Here is a 22,272-nt window from a genome sequence, read left to right on the forward strand (position 1 = left end):
AAAACTGTATAGATGAAGTACTTAAACTGATATATTTAATAGCACTTAATAGTTATTTCATAAGAGTGAAATTGTGTCTATTTCATAAGAGTGAAATTGTGTCTGATTCTTCTCTCTAGTACAACTATACTTTCAAAAAGCTCTCTCAATTATTCTTGGTATTATTATGTAAATTAATAAATTCACCTTAATCAAGAAGCATAATAGTATTACTGATAACACATCATTTTCCACACTCTGTGGATTCAGTTGTGCTCCTGTATCAGAGATGGTCCTGGGACCAATGGGCATGGTTCTACTTGTTAGTATTCTGTGTTCTCAAAACCCCATTAGGGAATATATGTTATTAGGAACAACTCAATACAAAAATGCACATTTATTGTGATATTATATGTGTCTCAATATTTCAAATTTTAGTTGAGGCTGATAAAAATGGTTTGAAGTGAAATTAAAGGCTGTCTACCCTAGTGATGACTCAATTGCAACATGTCTGGTCTACTTGACCACAGCCAGACCTGGACTCTGTGGGCATCCTTTGCAAGGGACATTGTCTTGCTTCAGTTGTGCCTCTTGGTAAAGACAGTTTTCTTTTGGTTTCCATTTTCTTGGAAAAGATAAAGAGATGCCTCTGGCTCAGAGTTACACAGTTGAGAGACAAGAAGTGTTATTCTCCTTGTGGGAATCTGAGAATGTCAGTCAGAGACCTGCCCTGTCATTTCAGAGGAAGGCAAGGATCTTCCCACATTCTTTTCTCTGACTCTGTTTCCCAGAAGCTGTGTCCAGTTATTTTAGTGAGTCATGAAGAATCCTCAGAGGTACCATACTTGCCTGAATTTTGTACTTTTCCCCCCCTCCTCTGGAGAAAATGATGATGGAGAGTAGATGAACGATGCTGATGATATAAAAAGAGGAAAAGGATCTCGGGCAAAAACGGCTAAGTCCTAGTCATTCAATCATGAAATCGTAAATCTGTGACCTTGGTCAAAGCAACTAAACTCTATGAGCCTTAGTTTCTTCAACAAAGTCGGAAAAATGGTGCCTGACTGTTTTTTTCCTAAAAGATCAGAATGAAAAATAGGGATGCTATTTACTTAAATATGCATTATTATTCTTCATTTTTAAAAAGGGATGGTTTTATTTTTTATGGAAGTATAATTGCTTCCCACCTGCTTCCCAGGTGGCGCAGTGGTAAAGAATCCACCTGCCAATGCAGGAGACACAAGAGATGTGGGTTCTATCCCTGGGTCAGAAAGAACCCCTGGAGGAGGAAATGGCAACCCACTCCAATATTCTTGCCTGGAAAATTCCATGGACAGAGAAGCATGGCAGCCTACAGTCTCTGGGGTTGTAAAGAGTCGGACAGAACGGAGCACGCACGCGCACACACACACACACACACAATTGCTTTACAATGTTGTGTTAGTTTCTGTCATATAATGAAGTGAATCAGCTATATATGTATTTTTGTATTTATTTTAAATGATTACATTTTTAAAGATTGGTCATGCAGAAACTAGTTCAGCGCCTCTGCAGTGCACTTATCTTAATGGGACCATTGAGTCTGCGCAGACAGGGAGAACTTTTGAGGGGCTATCAGTTTAGCTCAGCTTCTTGGTCCTGATTGCGATGGGTGATCTTACCAATGTGTTCAAGGATGAGTGGATGGCCTGGATGCTTTGGTCTCCCCCAACGTCATATGTTGAAATCTTAACCCTAAATGTAGATCCACTGGAGAAGGAAATGGCAACCCACTCCTGTATTCTTGCCTGGGGAATCCCATAGATAGAGGAATCTGGTGGGCTATAGTCTCTCGGGTCACAAAAAAGTCGAAGACGACTTAGCCGCTAAACAAAATGTAATGGTATTAGGAGGTAAGTTAGGTCATGGGGGTGGAGCCTCTGTGAATGGATTAATACCCTTATGAAAGAAACCTCAAAGAGCTCCCACAACCCTTCTGCCTTGTGAGGATACAGTGATAAGAAGTAGACTTAGAATGGTTGTTATACGTCATCAAACTAGCAGTCTCTTACACTCTGTTTTTCTTCATATGCGAAGTCAACAATAGAGGTAGAAGACATAGAAATAGAAAAAAAAAATATGTGTGTGTGTGCGTTCCTTCCCTAAAGACAACATACTATAATGGATCTATAATTTCAGGGATTTCGATATCCCTAATTTCAGCCCTGGGAATGTAGGTTGAGATGCTAAAGTAGTAGGGAGATCAACTGTTGCCTATCGGTTGGTTGCTTGAGTTACTCATGTAGTAACTATTCGTGGATTACCTACCAGGTATCAAGGTCTGTACTAGGCATAGTCTAGTGGATTTAAACACATGAATGGCTATCTATGACATGAGGTAATGCAATACACACTGCTATAACAGAGTTAAGAACATATTGCTATGTGAACACAGACTACCTCTGTCTCAGGCTTTAGGTGGTTTTGGAAGGATTCTCTGAGGAACATGGGAAATATCCCACAATTAATCATCTGTACAGGTTTTCCCAGCTCTGTGTTCTTGTAAACAATCAGTCACTTATTTACATTATTCTATAAAATTTTAAGTGCCAAGCCCTTCCCATGTAGTGAGTTCTCTCTGTGTATAGAAATGAGCTTGGTGTGTTTGGGAAGTGTCAGGAAGGCTGTTTGATAGGCACCGTGCTTGGTGTGCCACATGTTATGACGATGAACAAAACAGACATGGCCCTCCAGAGCCTATGGTCTGTAAAGCAAAATTGCAGGCTTTTGTCCTTCACTCACTTCATGCACATCCTTAGGTAAGTACTTTGTCTCTCTAGACCTCCATTTCTCCAGGTGTAAGATTAGGAGGTAGGATAAGATGATTTCAGTGTGTCAGCACTCGACCTTCTAGTACTCCACGTTATTCCCTCACAGCCCTTATATCATTAAGTTCTCAACAAAAGTCAACTGTCACTTGGTTTAAGAATAAAAATGGATGGAAAACACATCTTGTTAGAGGCTCAGGTTTTTGAGAAGTGGCATTACCTTCTTGGGGAAGACATCTTTGCCTGACTGGATGTATTCAGTGGAAAGTAAGGGAACTGAGAGGAAATGAGAATTTCAGTGTCAAGTTCTGAAATGCCTGTATGGGAGCTGAGGCTCACGTCTGGGAATACTGTTTCAGTCTTATAAGATCCCTCTTTTGTGTAGGATGTATAACTAAAAGTTCTTTGTCCCATGGATGTGAACTAAGGATATCACCCTCTCAGGTGATTTATTCCTAAGCTATTTTACTACCCAGCATACAATTCGATTATTTTTTCCTCTGGTGCCTGCCAACTTACCACTAATAATAGTAATATGAGTTATCTATAATAGTTATAAACCATAGTTATAATTCTTGACCTAGATAATGTATGAATTCTCAAGCTGTTGCATAGGTAGGACTTCATTTCTTCCTCCCAATAGCAATATGATATAGGTTGGGTGAGGGTTATTATTCCTATTTTATAGATAGGAAACTGAGGTTCAGAAAGGCTTATTAACTCACCTGAAGTCTCACAGATAAGAAGCTTCAGAGGAGTGATTCCACTTCATTTGTTTCTAGAGCAATATTTAGAAATGAATGACTCAAACCAAAGGCAAGCCACTGAGCAAGAGAAAATATTTGCACTACATATGTTAGCCAGAGGACTCTACAAAATATACAAAGAACTACAAGTCAATAAGTAAAAGATAGACAATTCAACAGGAAAACATGAGCAAGAAACTTGAACAGAAACTTCATTAAAAGAGCATATTCAAATGACCAATAAACTTTTGAAAGGCTGCTCACCTTCCTTGGTCATCAGGGAAATGAAAATCACTTTCACAAAGCAATGTCCATCAATGTACATTGATCACAATGGCTCAGCTGTAAGAGATGAACATATCAAAACATGTTGAACAATAAGTACATTATTTAGAAGGAACTGACAGGGAATGATGATAGTAGTTAACAGCAAGAAGAGTTACTGAATGTATTGAGTAAGAGGAATTCTATACATGTTGGTGGTGGGGGTGGACATTGTTGCAGGCACTTTGGAAAAGTGACCATATTAACTAAAGTTAAATATTTTCATACCCTATGACCCAGTAATTCTAGTCCTAGATATGCTAAAGAAGAGTGTGCATCTGTTGACAAAAAATCATGTGGAGGAATGTTTATAGCACCACTATTTATCATAGTTTGGAACTGGAGTAATCTAAATATTCATCCACAGAGAGATGAATAAACAAATCGTGATATAGTCACACAATGGAATATTATACAACAATGATAGTGAAGAGTAACACTATAGGTAACAACACTAATGTATCTTATAAACATGGAGTTTAATGAAAGAAGCCCCATGCAATGAAAGGGTCCCTACAATACTCTTATCGGTATTAAATATAAGGATAGAAGTTAGCTTTTGGTTGTGGAAAAGGATGCAGAGGATTCTGGGGTGCTAAAGATGTTCAATTCTGTGATATAAATGCTGGTTCCATAAGCTTGTCAGTTTGTGATAATCCATGAAGCTGTATATTCATGATTTGTATACTATTCCTCAATAGCATTTTACTCAGTTCAGTTTAGTTGCTCAGTCATGTCTGACTCTGCGACCCCATGGACTACAGCACACCAGGCTTCCCTGTCCATTGGCAACTCCCAGAGTTTGCTCAGACTTATCAGTGATGATGAAGTCAGTGATGCCATCCAACCATCTTATCCTCTGTTGTCCCTTTCTCCTCCTGCCCTCAATCTTTTCCAGCAACAGGGTCATTTCCAATGAGTCAGTTCTTTGCATCAAGTGGCCAAAGTATTGGAGCATTTTACTAAGTGGACCACATAGTGAACTAGAGCCTTCAGGACACAATGAGTATCTCTGTGTGCCACGAAGAGAGATGACTCCATGAAAAATTACTAACAAATTTGGAGATAGTGTATTTAAGAAAGTATAAGTGAGGAAGTGAAGAAGAATGCAAATTGGAATATCAGTGTGTGAAGAGACCACCGGCCACCTGCTCAGATGAAGGAAAACAGCTTCATGTGGATTAAGTAACTTGCTGAAGGTCCAGCAGCTCATAAGTGGTTCAGCTGGAATTCTCATCAGCGTCTTTTTATTCCATAGCTCATGCTTCTTCAGCTATACCATCTCAGCAGGCAATATTTTACTTCAACCCTGAAACAGTAAAGAATAGGAAAAACAGAAGGAGGTAAAAGAGTAGACGTCATCAAGAAACGATTTAAAGTATTGGCTTAAAGTCTGCCTTTCACCATAATCTCTAGACCCTTATCTCCCTGTTAACTACTCTTTACTGGAGAAAAGTTCTTTAGTTGAAAGAATGAGTGAGTGAATGAATGAATGGAGAGGAAAGCGAAAACAGCCTTGGGAGGAATGCCGTACTCCATCAAGCTAACAGTCTCTAATGGCCTTTGGTTTTCATATTCTAAGTGAAGAAGCGAATAGGAAAAAAAAAACTACACACACACACACACACACACACACACACACACACACACAGACGACACACTTGCTTGGCCTACAGCTTCAGGGATCTCAATATCCCTAATCACAACTTATACTGCAGGCTACACAGAAGCACTGCTGACTCCAGCCCTGGCAGGACTCCTGTTCAAACATACTTCCCAGAAATCTTGGGCAGCTTGCCACGGTAAGGAAACAATTTACGTCAGATTTTGAGCAGGGGACTCCGTTGAGGGTGGGGAGGAAGGCGGGGGCGAGTCGTTAAAGGTGGGAAGAGGAAGGTTTTTCATGGAGGCTACAGCTGATCACTTTTTCCCTGGTCCAGGAGGAGGACAAAGTGGTTATTATTCCTCTTTGGCTCACTGTGGCCCCAACAGCTCTGTTCTGAAAGTCAGTGGCTGCCTGGAGGTATCTCTGGGGATACAGAATGAGTCTGGTTATGATACTAAAGAATTTTCCTCTCTTTTGCTGGCTCTCTTGATGGTTTGCCACAGTTAAAAGATTTCTTTTGATTAATTATGGGTAGTCTTTAATGTTCCCCTTAGTTCATGGACTGGTATTGAAATGACCTCAGAAATGATTGAATCAAACTTCTTCCCAAGGCAGGAATTATTTGTGTAGCCAAAAAATCATTCTCCATTCTATAAATATTTATTCCTTGTGACAGATATTGTTGGTATTCTACCTATTGTTCAGCTGTTCTTCCCTTCTCCTTGCTAACAGCACTCTCATGGATTTTTTGCCAAGCAATAAGTTTTTATTGGTGTAAGTCGATCATGATAATCTTATTCTCACTCTTTTAGCATTCTTGGAAGCCCCAGTGTACCTCAGTTTTGTCCAAGGAGACCTAGGAAAATGAAATTTTCCTGCAGAATTCTTAAAGGGGTTTAGTTTTTCTGATGAAAAAGGACAGACACACTGCAATGTCCTTTCTCATTCTGGCCTCGACTGTAAATATGACACTTGCCACCTTGTGACCATAAGGGTACTGGCAAGAAGGCTGTAGACTTTATTGATCTATTGAACAGACACGAGTTACTCTTATATAACTGTTAGGAGGAATGTAAATTGGTACAGTCACTGTGGAAAACAGCATGGAAGTTCCTCAAAACTTTAAAAATAGAACTAACATGCGATCCAGCAATTCCACATTCCACTCCTGGGTATTTGTCCAAAGAAAATGAAAACATGAATTAGAAAAGATATATTCACTTCAATGTTCATAGCAGAATTATTTATTATAGCCAAGATACAGAAGCAGCCCTAGTGTCCAGGGACAGATGAATGGATAAAGATCTATACGTATCTATCTGTCTATCATAAACCGTATGTTTTCATTTATATATAGAACCTGTGGTGGATTCATTTTGATATATGGCAAAACCAAAACAATATTGTAAAGTTAAAAAAAATATAAAAAAATTAAAAAAACAACAACAAAAAAAATCTAAATTAAAAAAAAAAACAACAACAAAAAACAAAGCAGACATACAAGTATAACAAAACAGATACAGACTCAAAGATACAGAGAACAAATGAGTGGTTACCAGAAAGGATGTAGGGTGAAGAAGGGGTAAAGAGGTGAAAGAGATTAAGAGTTGCAAACTACTAGTTAGAAATCACAAAGATGTAATGGAAGCATAGGCAGTATAGTCAATGGTATTGTAATAAATTTGCATGGTGTGCATAATCTGTAAAAATGTTGAATTGCTATATCGTATACCTGAAACAAATATAATGTTGTAAGTTCACTCTACTTCAATCAAAATATAAAAGAAAACAGTAAGTCACTGAGGTCAGATTTTCTGTTTCTTGCAAATGTACATATATGGGTACTATATTCGAGGCACTGAGTGTGTGACAGCCTTCATCAATCAGCTCTTCAGTGTCTACCTCAGCTACCCAGAACTACCTAACCTGGGACCTCACCGTTCCTTGGGAAGCCTATATCTTGTGCCTAATTGAGGTGGAGGCATAAGACAGTCATTTGTGGCCAATGTGGGGATACTCTGATAGGTAATATTTACTCCAGAGGCTTTCCCGCCCCAGGGTGATGGAGGGTTTATTGGGCTAGCATTGCATTAATGGCCTTGAAAGACAGTAGCAAGGAAAAAGACTTCTAGTGGGTAGAATTTGGGGAATTGCATCTAGTTATCATTGGTGTGAAAAGATAATTGGCCAAGGAAGGGAGTGAGGGTGATATAGGGTTAGGGGGAACTAAGAGATACAAACTATTATGTATAAAATAAGCTTTAGTTCAGTTCAGTTCATTTCAGTCTCTCAGTCGTGTCCGACTCTTTGTGACCCCATGAATCGCAGCACGCCAGGCCTCCCTGTCCGTCACCAACTCTGGGAGTTCACTCAGACTCACGTCCATCGAATCAGTGATGCCATCCAGCCATCTCATCCTCTGTCGTCCTCTTCTCCTCCTGCCCCCAATCCCTCCCAGCATCAGAGTCTTTTCCAGTGAGTCAACTCTTTGCATGAGGTGGCCAAAGTACTGGAGTTTCAGCTTTAGCATCATTCCTTCTGAAGAAATCCCGGGGCTGATCACCGTACAAAACGGTGAACATAGTCAAATCTTAAAATAACTGCAAATGGAGTATAACCTTTAAAATTTGTGAATCACAAATATTGTACACCTGAAGGTATATCGTATATCAACTATACTTCAATAAGAAAAGCTCACCATGATAAAAAGATAAGGGTCAACAAGGGAGGAATAATAGATGACTGTGAGAAAGAATGAAGCAGAAGAAAAATGAGGCAAGACAGAGATAGAGTGGGGATGAGAGAAAGAGAGGAGTAAAAGAGAAAATACTTCTCTATTTGTAAAAGTACTTCTTTATTATGTAAAAAAAGAAATCACACATTTTGAGGCAGCAATGAAAGATGAAGAAAATGTTGGCAGCACATATTAACAAGTTTCAAAATCCACCGAGTTCCAACATATAAAAAGGAAATATAGATTGGGGTGACCTTTTTATTTCTTTTATTTATTGTTTTTGACTGTGCTGGGTCTTTGGTCCAGCACATGGTCTCTTCACTGCTGCTCATGGACTTTCTCTAGTTGTGATATACGGGCTTCTCACTGCAGTGGCTTCTTGTGTTGTGGCTCTTGAGCTCTAGACAGCGGGCTCATTAGTTGTGGTGCATGGGCTTAGTTGCCCCATGACATGTGTGACCTTAGTTCCTGAACCAGGGATCAAACCCATGTCCCCTGTATTGCAAAGCAGATTCTTAACCATCAAACCCATGTCCCCTGCATTTCAAAGCAGATTCTTAACCACTAGACCATCAGGGAAGTCCCTGACCTTTTTATTTCTTATGCAACTAGTGGGTAAGCTGTTTAACAATTTTAAAAAAAGGTATCAAGGAAACAGTATTCTGGATGTGCTGTTCACGAAGGCAGAATTGCCCATGGATGGGCCAGATTTTGACCTTTGGATACCCTACCTTTCCCTGTCTTTCCTGCAAGAAGCAATTCCAATCCTAGTGAGTAAAGGATATCTTCAGATACTGATTATTAGTCCATATTCTACTTTATGAATGAAACATAGAGAATATAGTTATAATGAGGACTGAGGAGTTCCTGTTTGTCATTGCATTTTTCCCCAGTGGGGAAGTTCCCAAGGAAACTGAAGTCAGTATCAGTAGCTTATTGAACAAAGGCAGTTAGACCCACAGCATCTTTTAAACAGTGTTTTTGGAATCTGTAGACAAAAGTTGAAAGGGCCCAGGTTTGGGGGCATAGAAAGATCAGGATCTGATTCTCAGTTATAACAGTAATTAGAACAGTTTCCTCATTCTCTCTGGACCTCAGTGTTTTATTTCATTTCAAAGAGGCAATGATTTTAAATGATTGATGTGGAGGATTAAGTGGAAATTCCTGGCAGTGCAAATGCAGGAGCCCCCATCTCCAGGATATAAAAAACCTGAGGTTGGCTGCTGCTTCTTCCTTGTAGTATGCTATTGACTTTGACGCAGTTTTCATCGCCATGTGAACCACATGGGTCTATTAACACGTATCTTCTCTCAGGATGTCCAGCTGTAATTCAGCATGAACTAGCAACTGTTCTGGGTCATATTTGAGATCTGAAGATGCACACAGTTACTCTGGTTGAATTTGGGTGATTTCCAGGTTTTCCAAGGACCACATGTACAATGCAAGGGTCCACATGTCTCAGGAAGGGTTACTCTGGAAAGTGCTTATCTTACTCCTAGACTGTTGTTTTGTCTCTGCCAGGAGCCTTTTCTTATTTTATTCCAATTTTTATTTATTTGAGAAATTCTTTTAGAAATCTGTGAAGTGCCAAGCACTGTGTGAAGGGTTGGGATACATGTGTTAATAATGTCTGGTTCTAGAGATGAAGTGCAAGGAAAACAGACATTTCATTAAAACTGCGATCAGTGTTAGAATTATATCTAACATATGTCACTCTCTGAATCATAGAATCTCCTTGAGCTAGTGTTAGGGGAAATTTCCTACTTGTGTGTTTTTAGGAAGAAACTTCTACTTTCAGGAGAGAAGTGAATTAGGACAGGAATATTTTGAGCCACTGTCCTGACAAAGCAAGTTCCAGATCTGGGTGTGAAGCTTGTACACAGCTTCAGCTTTCTTTCCTTCCTCCTTGTTGGAGCGGGCCTATAACTGTCCAGTTTCTACAGGGAGAAAAGTTTAATATAATGGAGACAGTGGTGGCAGGAGGAATGGTTGCAAGACTTATTCCGACAAAGGGTTAAAGCCTATCTTGTAAGTCGCCTTCTACAGTAATGAAAGTTTGTTTCGTGTTCATTCTTCCCATCCTTCTGTTGATTATTTTTGTCTGTAGTTAACATGTACATTGTTTTCTATGTGTCAGGTTGTTTGTTTTTCTTGTTACTCAAATATCCTACATTCTTGCTGATTTTGTATCTGCCTATTTGATTAGAACTTGAGTAAGAAATGCATGAATATCTGCCAAACGACTGTGACTTTGTTTCTCTTTTAAGTTCTATTAGTACTTGATTTATGTATTTTAAAACAGTGTAATTAGATAGATGTAAACTTAGTACATTTTCACATGGGTTGATCCTTTTATAATAATAATAAAAAAAAAATCCCCACACTTTTGAAACTGTAGAGATGTTTCTTGCTTTAAAATAACTGCCAAATATTACTATATATCAAATGTATTAATATTTGCATTGTGTAAATATTTCCAATATTTAATTTCAAGTATTCTGTATTGTGTTTAAGATATGTCTCTTTTAAGAAATATATAGTCAATTTACTTTTAATTTGTGCTATTAATCTTTGTTATTGTAACTGAAATATTTAATTCACTTACTTTAAGTAACTAATAGTCTATTTTTATTTCTATGTACCATTTCTCCATTTCTATCAATTTCACTTAGAGTAATTTTTTTTATTATTTAATTTTCTTTTATTACTTTATTAGCTATATGTTTTCTGTCATTATCCTAGAGAATTCAACTCCATTTACCATGTCCCACACTATTGAACATTATTGTTATGTATTTTAATTCTAAATATATTCTCCTTGTATGTTATATTCCATAAGCTTTATCTTTATTTATATACTCAGTGTTCATTTATTTTTTAACATTTTTAATATAAATTTATTTATTTTAATTGGAGGCTAATTACTTTACTGGAGAAGGCAATGGCACCCCACTCCAGTACTCTTGCCTGTAAAACCCCATGGACGGAGGAGCCTGGTAGGCTCTAGTTCATGGGGTTGTGAAGAGTTGGACATGACTGAGCAACTTCACTTTCACTTTTCACTTTCATGCACTGGAGAAGGAATAGCAACCCACTCTAGTGTTTTTGCCTGGAGAATCCCAGGGACAGGGGAGCCTGCTGGGCTGCCATCTATGGGGTTGCACAGAGTCGTACATGACTGAAGTGACTTAGCAGCAGCAGCAGCAGCAGCAATTACTTTACAGTATTGTAGTGGTTTTGCCATACATTGACATGGATCCACCACGGGTGTACATGTGTTCCCCATCCTGAACCCCTCTCCCACCTCTCTCCCTATCCCATCCCTCTGGGTCATCCCAGTGCACCGGCCCTGAGTGCCCTGTCTCATGCATCAACCTGGACTGGCGATCCTTTTCACATATGATAATATACATGTTTCAATGCCATTCTCCCAAATGATCCCACCCTCGCCCTCTCCCACATAGTCCAGAAGACTGTTCTATACATCAGTGTCTCTTTTGCTGTCTCACATGTGGGGTTATTGTTACCACCTTTCTAAATTCCATATATATGCATTAGTATACTGTATTGGTGTTTTTCTTTCTTGATTACTTCACTCTGTATAATAGGCTCCAGTTTCATCCACCTCATTAGAACTGATTAAAATGTAATCTTTTTAATGGCTGAGTAATATTCCATTGTGTATATGTACCACAGCTTTCTTATACATTCATCTACTGATGGACATCTAGGTTGCTTACATGTCCTGGCTATTATAAACAGTGCTGTGATGAACATTGGGGTACATGTGTCTCTTTCAATTCTGGTTTCCTCAGTGTGTATGCCCAGCAGTGGGATTGCTGGGTCATATGGCAGTTCTATTTCCAGTTTTTTAAGGAATCTCCAGACTGTTCTCCACAGTGGCTGTACTAGTTTGCATTCCCACCAACAGTGTAAGAGGGTTCCCTTTTCTCCACACCCTTTCCAGTATTTATTGCTTGTAGACTTTTGGGTAGCAGCCATTCTGACAGGCATGAAATGGTACCTCATTGTGGTTTTGATTTGCATTTCTCTGATAATGAGTGATGTTGAGCATCTTTTCATGTGTTTGTTAGCCATCTGTATGTCTTCTTTAGAGAAATGTCTATTTAGTTCTTTGGCCCATTTTTTGATTGGGTCGTTTATTTTTCTGGAATTGAGCTGCAGGAGTTGCTTGTATATTTTTAAGATTAATTCTTTGTCTGTTGCTTCGCTTGCTATTATTTTCTCCCATTCTGAAGGCTGTCTTTCCACCTTGCTGATAGTTTCCTTTGCTGTGCAAAAGCTTTTAAGCTTAATTAGGTCCCATTTGTTTAGTTTCACTTTTATTTCCAATATTCTGGGAGGTGGGTCATAGAGGATCATAGAGGTTCCTGCTGTGATTTATGTTGGAGAGTGTTTTGCCTATGTTTTCCTCTAGGAGTTTAATAGTTTCTGGTCTTACATTTAGATCTTTAATCCATTTTGAGTTTATTTTTGTGTATGGTGTTAGAAAGTGTTCTAGTTTCATTCTTTTACAAGTGGTTGACCAGATTTCCCAGCACCACTTGTTAAAGAGATTGTCTTTTCTCCATTGTATATTCTTGCCTCCCTTGTCAAAGATAAAGTGTCCATAGGTGCATGGATTTATCTCTGGGCTTTCTATTTTGTTCCATTGATCTGTATTTCTGTCTTTGTGCCAGAAAGACACAAATAGCTTTTGTAGCTTTGTAGTAGAGCCTGAAGTCAGGCAGGTTGATTCCTCCAGTTCCATTCTTCTTTCTCAAGATTGCTTTGGCTATTTGAGTTTTTTTTTTTTTTTTTGTATTTCCATACAAATTGTGAAATTATTTGTTCTAGTTCTGTGAAAAATACCGTTGGTAACTTGATAGGGATTGCATTGAATCTATAGATTGCTTTGGGTAGTATACTCCTTTTCACTATATTGATTCTTTCAGTCCATGAACATGGTATATTTTTCCATCTATTTGTGTCCTCTTTGATTTCTTTCATCAGTGTTTTATAGTTTTCTATATATAGGTCTTTAGTTTCTTTAGGTAGATATATTCCTAAGTATTTTATTCTTTTCATTGCAGTGGTGAATGAAATTCTTTCCTTGATTTCTCTTTCTGTTTTCTCATTGTCAGTGTTTAGGAATGCAAGGGATTTCTGTGTGTTAATTTTATATCCTACAACTTAACTATATTCATTGATTAGCTCTAGTAATTTTCTAGTGGAGTCTTTAGGTTTTTCTATGTAGAGGATCATTTCATCTGCAAACAGTGAGAGTTTTACTTCTTTTCCAATCTGGTCCTTTTCTTTATTTTTCTGCTCTGATTGCTGTTGCCAAAACTTCCAAAACTATGTTGAATAGTAGTGGTGAGAGTGGCCACCCTTGTCTTATTCCTGACTTTAGGGGAAATGCTTTCAGTTTTTCACCATTGAGGATAATGTTTGCTGTGTGTTTGTCATATATAGCTTTTATTATGTTGAGGTATGTTCCTTCTATTCCTGATTTCTGGAGAGTTTTTATCATAAATGGATGTTGAATTCTGTTAAAGGCTTTCTCTGCATCTATTGAGATAATCATATGGTTTTTATCTTTCAATTTGTTAATATGGTGCAGCACATTGATTGATTTGCAGATATTGAAGAACCCTTGCATCCCTAGGATAAAGCCCACTTGGTCATGGTGTATGATCTTTTTGATCTGTTGTTGGAGTCTGTTTGCTAGAATTTTGTTAAGGATTTTTGCATCTATGTTCATCAGTGACATTGGCCTGTAGTTTTCTTTTTTTGCGGCACTTTGGTCTGGTTTTGGTATTAGGGTGATGGTGGCCTCATAGAATGAGTTTGGAACTTTACCCTCCTCTGCAATTTTCTGGAAGAGTTTGAGTAGGATAGGTGTTAGCTCTTCTCTAAATTTTTGGTAGAATTCGGCTGTGAAGCTGTCTGGTCCTGGGCTTTTGTTTGCTGGAAGATTTCTGATTACAGTTTCAATTTCTGTGCTTGTGATGGGTCTGTTAAGATTTTCTGTTTCTTCCTGGTTCAGTTTTGGAAAGTTGTACTTTTCTAAGAATTTGTCCATTTCTTCCATGTTGTCAGTGTTCATTTAGATTTTCCCACCTGTTTACTATTTCAGTTGCTTCTCATTCCTTCCCGTTTCCCCAAGCCTCTATCATTTTCTTCTGCCTGAAGGTCTCCTTTTATTCATTCCTTGAGTGTAGAATTGAATATGGAAAATACTTTTATATTTTCTCTGTTAAAATGTCTTTTAACTTTTATTTTTCAAAGATATTTTCACCAAGTATAGAAGTCTAGGGTAGTCATTGTTTTATTCAATATCTTGAATATGTCATTTCAGTTTTTTTTTCTGGTTCCCATCTTTTCTCTTATATAATCAGCTGTCACTATTGCTAGTGTTGATACTCATTTGAAATATCTATCTACTTGCCTATCTCTTTATCTGTCTGTCCTTTTCCCACTGAACTTGGGCTGAAGGAAAAACACATGCCTCTCCACCCTAGGGAGGTGGTAAACAGTGATGGCTCAGTACTCTTCTGACTGTGCAGTTAAGCTCTCATTCTGCCATTTTCACTTCAGCCATTTCATATTTTCTAGTGAGACCTCCCACATTCTTTATTTGGTCTCCCTTGACATTATCTAGATTTACAATATGCCAAGAAAAGAAAATTTGGAGAAACTACGTAATTAATATTACAATACAACTTATGGGTTTAGACTTACTGAGTAACTGATATTTAATTTTCTATAGTTTTCCCTTTCTCCCCAAATATTGTGTGATGAACATTTATTACATTTACAACAGAATTTTTAGTTTTTTTTTTAAGTGACATTAAAATCATTACCTTGAAATGTACCCCCAAAATCTGTGAAATGGTTAAGTGCCTAAATTGTAATTAAATACCAAAATTATTTTGTCTTAATAACAAATCAGTCTTCTTCCTCATCATTTCTTAGTTTTCCTAAGTGTCTCTTAATTAAATTTATGATTTCCTATGTATTTAAATAAAATCTTAAGTCTTTTAAGGATCCACTGAATTAATCACAAAATGTATCACTTTGGGCATCTTTTGGATATACAGAACTTGTTTATTTCACGTGATGTCACTGACTAATGTCCATCTGCTTTGCCTTTCTTCTCCTCCTTTAGATGGATGGAGCACCATGGAAATTCACTGAAGGCTGCTATCCAGGAGACTCAAGAAGGTATTATTAAAAAGGAGAACTATCCAAACATTGTCCTCTCTCTTTGGAGCCTATACAGGAAATAAAACTCTTAGGTAAGTAATAATCAGTGCTCTGTGTGCTCAAACACTCTAAGAAGGGTATTGTCTGAACTGGGAGAACTGTGGCTTTGGCTACACATTCAATGAACCAAGGTCTATGAGGTTCGAGTTCAGAGAAATGGATTTCTGCCACTGCAGACTCATTAGAGCTGATGCTATCACAGGGCTAAAAGGAAAACCTTATGTTCACCTCAGGGCTGCCAATTGTCCAGCAGCCATCCGCATCAGCAGTGGCAAGGAGCACTCGGAATTTGGGCTAGAGAAAGCGTCACGAGAGCCAGGCTAGTCAATGAGCCCAATCATGATAATGCTAATAATAGCAAACCTTTATTGAGCCCTTTACTGTGAGCCAGCACTGCTGAGAGCAATCTGTGTGCATCACCCCATTTAATCCTCGCTACTCCCATCATGAAGCTGGAGCTGTTATGAGGACCGTTTTGCACGTAAGAAATGAGGCTCAGACATGTTACGTAATTTGTCTGTGATCACTCAGCTGGAGAGGAGTAGAGCTGGATTTTGCACTCAGGTCTTGCTGCTGCCCAGAACCCCACTGCTTGGTTTTTCTACCTTTGAAGTCCAGTCTCTCAGCAGGCACTCTGCCCCTCTAGGATGTGGCTGGGAGCAGCCTGCCCACCCCCTCAACCCTAAGATCTCCCCTCCTACCACCCAAAGCCTCTGTTCTCTGGCCCTACTAGGTCAGACTCCACTCCCTGCCCACATCTTGCTCTTCTAAGATTCTTCACTTTTTCTCATTGTGCGTAGTTGCTCAGTCATGTCAGATTCTTTGCAACCTCATAGACTATAGTCCTCCAGGCTCCTCTGTCCATGGGATTCTCCAGGCATGAATAATGGAGTGGCTTGCCATTCCCTTCTTCAGGAGATTTTCCTCATTTAGGGGTCAGACTCGTGTCTCGGGTCTCTTGCATTGCAGGCGGATTCTCTATTGTCTGAGCCACCAGGGAAGCCTACCTTTGCTCATTACTTGTGTCACAAAAGTACTTTCCCTTTTCCCTGCCAAACCAACTCAATCATCCATTAATCCTCTGTGCAGATGTCACTTCCTCTGTGAACCCTTTCTCAGCTTTCTCTTCCCAGCTCTTGGCCTCCTTGACTGAGTTCATGTGTCAGCATAGAGGTTAGCAAAGTATGGCCTAAAGTCACATTTGGGCCTGCTTCCTGGATTTGTATGACCCACAAGCTAAAAATAATTTTTAAATATCTGGAGGAAAAAAGTCAAAGGGAGAATGTTTGTCACACATGAAAACTATATGGAGTACACACTTCAGTGGACATGAAGGGAGTTTTATTGGTTACATGGCCACAGTCATTGAGGGACATGCTGTCAGTGACTGCTAGTGTCCCACCATGGAAGAGGTGAATAGTTGACCCAAAGGCATAGGGTCCAATGTCTAAAATATTTGCTATTTGGCTCTCTATACAGAAACAGTTTGCTAACTCATGCACTGGAGCACTAGCAAGTCGTGTTTGGGAAGAATGAGCAGCCATGTGTTGCTGATTATTATACTGTCTGCCCAGCGCAGGGCTCTTCTCTTTGTGGCCAATAATTTAATGAACATATGAATGAAAGTTAAATGAGTGTGAAGGATAGATTCTCTACCAAGAACCAGGAGTCTTGCATTCCAGTATCATTTCTGTCACTTATTGTTATCTGACAGAAAACTCAAAGTAGGATAATTTGATAAACATTTTTCACAAAGGGCAGTGCAGTAATGCAGAGACAGTAGCAGCGAACATGTCACCATCTGTCCCCTGGAAGGGCACAGAGATGGGAGCGGGCTCAGAATTCGATAAAGTCACTTTGAGTTAGCCCCTTTGGAGCACTAGTACCTTCTGTAGAGCCAGCAGCTGATAGGATCCGCTGAGGGAAGAAGCTAAGAGAAGAAATTTCCTGATCTCATGCTCCTCCCTCTTCCCACCTTTTGCTGGGTCTCTCTGTTGGTGGAACCCATCCAGACACTGGAGCCTTGTCAATATCATGGCTGGAAGTTGGTTCCTGGAATTCAGAGAAGGATAGAGAAGATAGCAATCTGGAAGGGCGAGGGAGAACAACCTACACACACACTCTGACAAATCACGTCAACTCCCTAGGCTTTGAGTTCTTCACTTAATCAATTGGCAAGTTGGATTATAAAATATTTAAATAAATAAATAAAACAGCAACACAGATATAAATTATTTGTTGTGGCTTTATTCTGAACCATACATTCATTTTGTCAAATAGTCTTCAGAGTAAATATTGGGTTAGCCAAAAAGTTTGCTTGCGTTTTTCCATATCATCTTATGGATGAACCTGAACAAATATTTTGGCCAACCCTATGTTATCCCCATCATACAAATGAGAAAACTGAGGCCCAGAGAGAGATTACAGGATACTCATTCACATAGTGGCTAAATTGTGCAACCAAACCCCTCCCCGCCCCCCGCCCCCCGCCCAAATACACTTTGCTGAAGTATCTCCCTCATTTTTACTTATCAAAACAGTGGTTGCATTATTTGGGAGTAACGGCTGTTTGGGGTTTCTGCTGTCTTTAAAATTAAGCTCAACCCTAACTGACCGGCCTTAGGTTACTTGATTAGCATTTCTGGATTCACTGAATCCACAGAGCTCTCCCTGATCTCATTCCTAGGTTCCCGTGGACACCAATTTCAGCCAGAGTCCTCCCAGAAAGATCTCAACTTCCAAGAAAATGTGCCCCTTCCCCAACTCCATCCCATAACCTTTTTCTTGTTACCATCATAACATAAAACTTGGGCAGGAGTCCTGGTAACAGAAATCTCATCAATAGAATTATTCTAATGACAGATGGTACCGAGTTCTTTCAAGAAACATGTCGAAGGCTGAGTGTTATACGTCTGAACCCTGGTAGGTTTATTTATCCTGGGCAATTTGCTCAATGTTAGAACCCTTGTACATCATAGCATGGATGTGATCTCTTAATTATTCATGCCATTAATAATTGACACCATTAATAACACTGTAATACCATTAATAATTGAGTACCTAAAATGGAATTCTCTGGAATTAATTTGTTATTATTAATTTTCTGTGCCAGCTAGCAGGGCTCATTAGAATGGTGGTCAGGGTCTGCACACCAGATTATTTTAACTAGTCATCTTCAGGTTTAAAAGGCCAAGAAGTGCAGAATTCACTTCAACCACTTCCTTTCCTTGCCATTAACAGACCTAACATTCATCTTTTTTTCCCTCTAGGAAAGGGGGAAAGCTTCTGTGAACACCTTTATAGAATTCAGCGCATCTCACTGCTGGCTTATAAAGTGGGCCTAATAAAAGGGGGAGGAAAACTGCCTTTGGGAGTACAAATTGTTGCATCAAACCTGTCCCCAGGCTACCAGTCCTACCAGGCAGGATCCAGGGCTCAGCCCCTTTCTCACTGTAAAACCAAGGGCTGTCGCTCCTCCTCTTTCCAAAGCTTTGGCCACTGGTCTCTTCTCCAGGATGCCCCGTTTCTTAAACTGGCCAGAGAAAAATATTCCTGACACCCCCAACCTCTCCTGGATGCTATCCCTTGAGACAAACCCCTTGTCTCTTTTCAGGGACAGAGACCATTTTAATAGAGAACTGGACGGAGAATTATCTACATGGGTGAGGTTCACAGGCTCAATTCTTTTGATTTTACAGAGCTCCGACTCTCTTGCAACGTGCTGAAATTCATCTGGCTGAACTTCCTTGTCTACAAAACAGTGGACTAACTACGGCAAAGGAAAGAGTGGTGCCCATGGAGAGGTCTCTAGGAAGGACCTGATACCCAGAGGAGGTTCAGCAGACAGATGCCAGCTGTCAGTGCCTTCAGGGTCTGCTCAGGTGTGGAGAACTGCCTTCTCAGGTAGGATGACCAGCTCATTTGGTTTCTTGGTACCAAATGTCCAGCATCACAGGGTGGGTCTCTGGGTTGGCATCTGACCCCATGGGCACATCCTTACAAGGACAGATGTTTGTGCTCAGTGTCTGACAAAGATGATGCTTTGGGAAGTTTTGGGTACGTTGGAACAATGGACCATAGTGATTCCATTCTTCCGCCCCTTCCTTGCACCAGCTGAGCTGAGTACAGCTGCCACTAAGCCCACTGGGATCCTCTGACAAGAAAATGAATGTGGTATATTACTCCTGTGAACTCCCATAACACTCTATTACTTTCTAATGGTGTTTTCCATATCCCAGCTTTCATTATTGCTGGAACTTGTCTTCTCTTTCCTGGACTTGTAAGCCTCAGACCCCTTGCCAGTGACTAGCATGTTTGTGTGTGAAAAAAAAAGAACAAGCCAATGGATGGTACATTGCAGCCTATGTGCCCTCTCTTATATGCCTATTAAACTTCAAGACAGCTTCCAACTGGGAGGGGTTAAACATATATGAAGACCTGTGACATCAAAAATCTATGTTCTTCTCATACCTCCACCTGGAATCTGAAGGCTCATTTTGCTTCTTAGCTCTTAGGTTTGTTTGTGCATGGATAAATGTGTTAAACAATAGATTCCAGGTCACTTCAGGAATTATTTGTATGAGAGGTAAAGCCTAGAAATATTCTTTGTCTTTGTTTAAACATAATCTAATCCTGTCTTGGATATAAATGTATCAAAATTGCTTTTCTAAATTGTAAATGTTTTGTGATAAATAACCTAATACTGTCTAGTAGCAGATACTTATTACTAATCTTCTCTGAGTGAGTTGAATGGTTCACTTAGCTTTTTAGGATCTTTGAAAATCTTATCTGTGCATATTGGAGTCTTTTTCTCTTGTGTCCCTGGAGGTAGATATAAATAGATTCCATCATGTGCTCTCAAATGCAAATTGTGACTGTTTTTCCATCTCTCTGACCTTGTTTAACCCTCCTTCTGGATTTAGTCTTCCTGATTAACCAGAGGGGAAAAATTCATAGTATCACCTGGATGCTTTGATGAAGGATACCGAACCCCTGTGATAGAAATCCTCTTCTCCCTCATGAAACTTATCAACTATTAATTAGTTCACTCAGCTGACCAGGGATCCATCTGCATCAGATGATATTAAATGTTAGAGGAAAAGGAAACATCTGGGACTTAGAGGCCCATGAATTTGAAACTCTTTGCCTTCCTGCTACTTAGGTTTGCATTCTAAATTAAGTTTAAAACTCAGCACTAACTAAAAATGCTAGGTCTTATATTAGCAGGTGTTGTCATCTGGCATAGTAAACGTTGATTCATTTATGTGTTTATTGTCTATCTTCTTTCAATATAAATAACTTCTGTATGGTTAGGGATTTTGGGGACCAGGACTTGGACAGCAATTTTTTTTTTTATTTGTTGAGTGAATAAATGATGAATTTCTGAATGTTCAAACTCATACAGTCTGAAGCGGAAAGGATTCTCAAAACCATCTAGCCTAACCTGCATTCTGTACCTGGCTTAATGGTTGTTACCATAAACATATACCATTCCAGAAAGGGGGGCTCACCATCTCCCAGACAGGCAACTCGATTATTTTGCTTTGTGACACTGAATAAATTTACTCACAGGGAACTTTGTTTATGAAATCACAGCTATTTCTATACTTGTTACAATGGACTGAGCCTTCGGTTCAGTTTAGTCACTTGGTCGTGTCTGACTCTTGGCGACCCCATAGACTACAGCACGCCAGGCTTCCTTGTCCATTACCAACTCCTGGAGCTTGCTGAAATTCATGCCCATCGAGTTGGTAATGCCATCCAACGATCTCATCCTCTGTTGTCTGTCATCATCCTCTGTCATCTCTGTCATCTCATCATCTTCTCCTGCCTTCAATCTTTCCCAGCATCAGGGTCTTTTCCAATGAGTCAGTTCTTTGCATTAGGTGGCCAAAGTATTAAAGCTTCAGCATCAGTCCTTCCAATGAATATTCAGGACTGATTTCCTTTAGGATTGACTGGTTTGATCTCCTTGTAGTCCAAGAGACTCTCAGGAGTCTTCTCCAGCACCACAGTTCAAAAACATCAATTCTTCGGTGCTCAGCTTTCTTTATGGTCCAGCTCTCACATTCGTACATGGCTACTGGAAAAACCATAGCTTTGAGTAGATGGATGGAATGAGCCTTACAACCCCCCTATAGATTTAGTACTTTTTGTAAAGTCAAATGTAATTTTTTATAAACATTTATTAAATCCCTTTTATACTCTAGGCACTGTGTTTACAGTAGTTCACAGAATACTGTAGTGTATTATGTGTTAATACATTTTTTGTGTACCAATCACCTGGATGAGCCAGATGAACTTCAGAGAGGGTCTTATGAAAGCACTCAGCTAAAAAGCATCAGAGAATTCCGTTCTTATCAGTGTTCTTATGCCCATTGCTCAAATAATGAGTAATGCTTGCCGAACACTTACACAGCTCACCAAATGCTCTAGCATGTCTATCTTTCTCAAAATGTATTAGCACTCATGAATAAGGAGGGCATTATTCACTCTGAAATTGGACCTTGAGAGGCAATAGTGGAATTGAGTTAAATCAACTAGAAACAGATTTCAGTTTTGACACTCACACCATACTGTTACAAAAATTATCTGATCCTACACTCTTTCAAAAAATTAGCATTTAAGTCACTTGATAACCACATTCTTATTGTATTCCTATGATAAGCCAAGGCTGGAACTGAAGGGGAAAAGATGAGCAAAGCATAGACCCTTCCTGCTGTGGGGGTCACAGTCTTGCTGGAGAAAGATAGACTTTCAAAGAAAGGTTTAGAAACGTCATGGTAGACGGTAACAGATGTCAGATTT

The 22,272-nt window shown here is 39.3% G+C and overlaps 1 long non-coding RNA gene across 5 annotated transcripts in view; it reads left to right on the plus strand.

Annotated features, from left to right (window-relative positions):
* LOC107133102 (uncharacterized) overlaps positions 1-22,272 on the plus strand; it is a 595,911-nt gene that overhangs the window by 457,174 nt on the left and 116,465 nt on the right. For 3 of the 5 annotated variants that reach the window (XR_009490449.1, XR_009490450.1, XR_009490451.1), the window contains 2 exons: positions 15,368-15,497; positions 19,164-19,368. This is a non-coding gene — a long non-coding RNA (uncharacterized lncRNA). Of the gene's footprint in view, positions 1-5,256; positions 5,659-9,810; positions 10,225-15,367; positions 15,498-19,163; positions 19,369-22,272 lie in introns of those variants that run through there. The other 2 variants (XR_001501819.3, XR_003038160.2) reach the window with 2 other exon arrangements.

Source organism: Bos taurus, chromosome 14 (genome assembly GCF_002263795.3).
Source record: "Bos taurus isolate L1 Dominette 01449 registration number 42190680 breed Hereford chromosome 14, ARS-UCD2.0, whole genome shotgun sequence".
NCBI lineage: Eukaryota > Metazoa > Chordata > Mammalia > Artiodactyla > Bovidae > Bos > Bos taurus.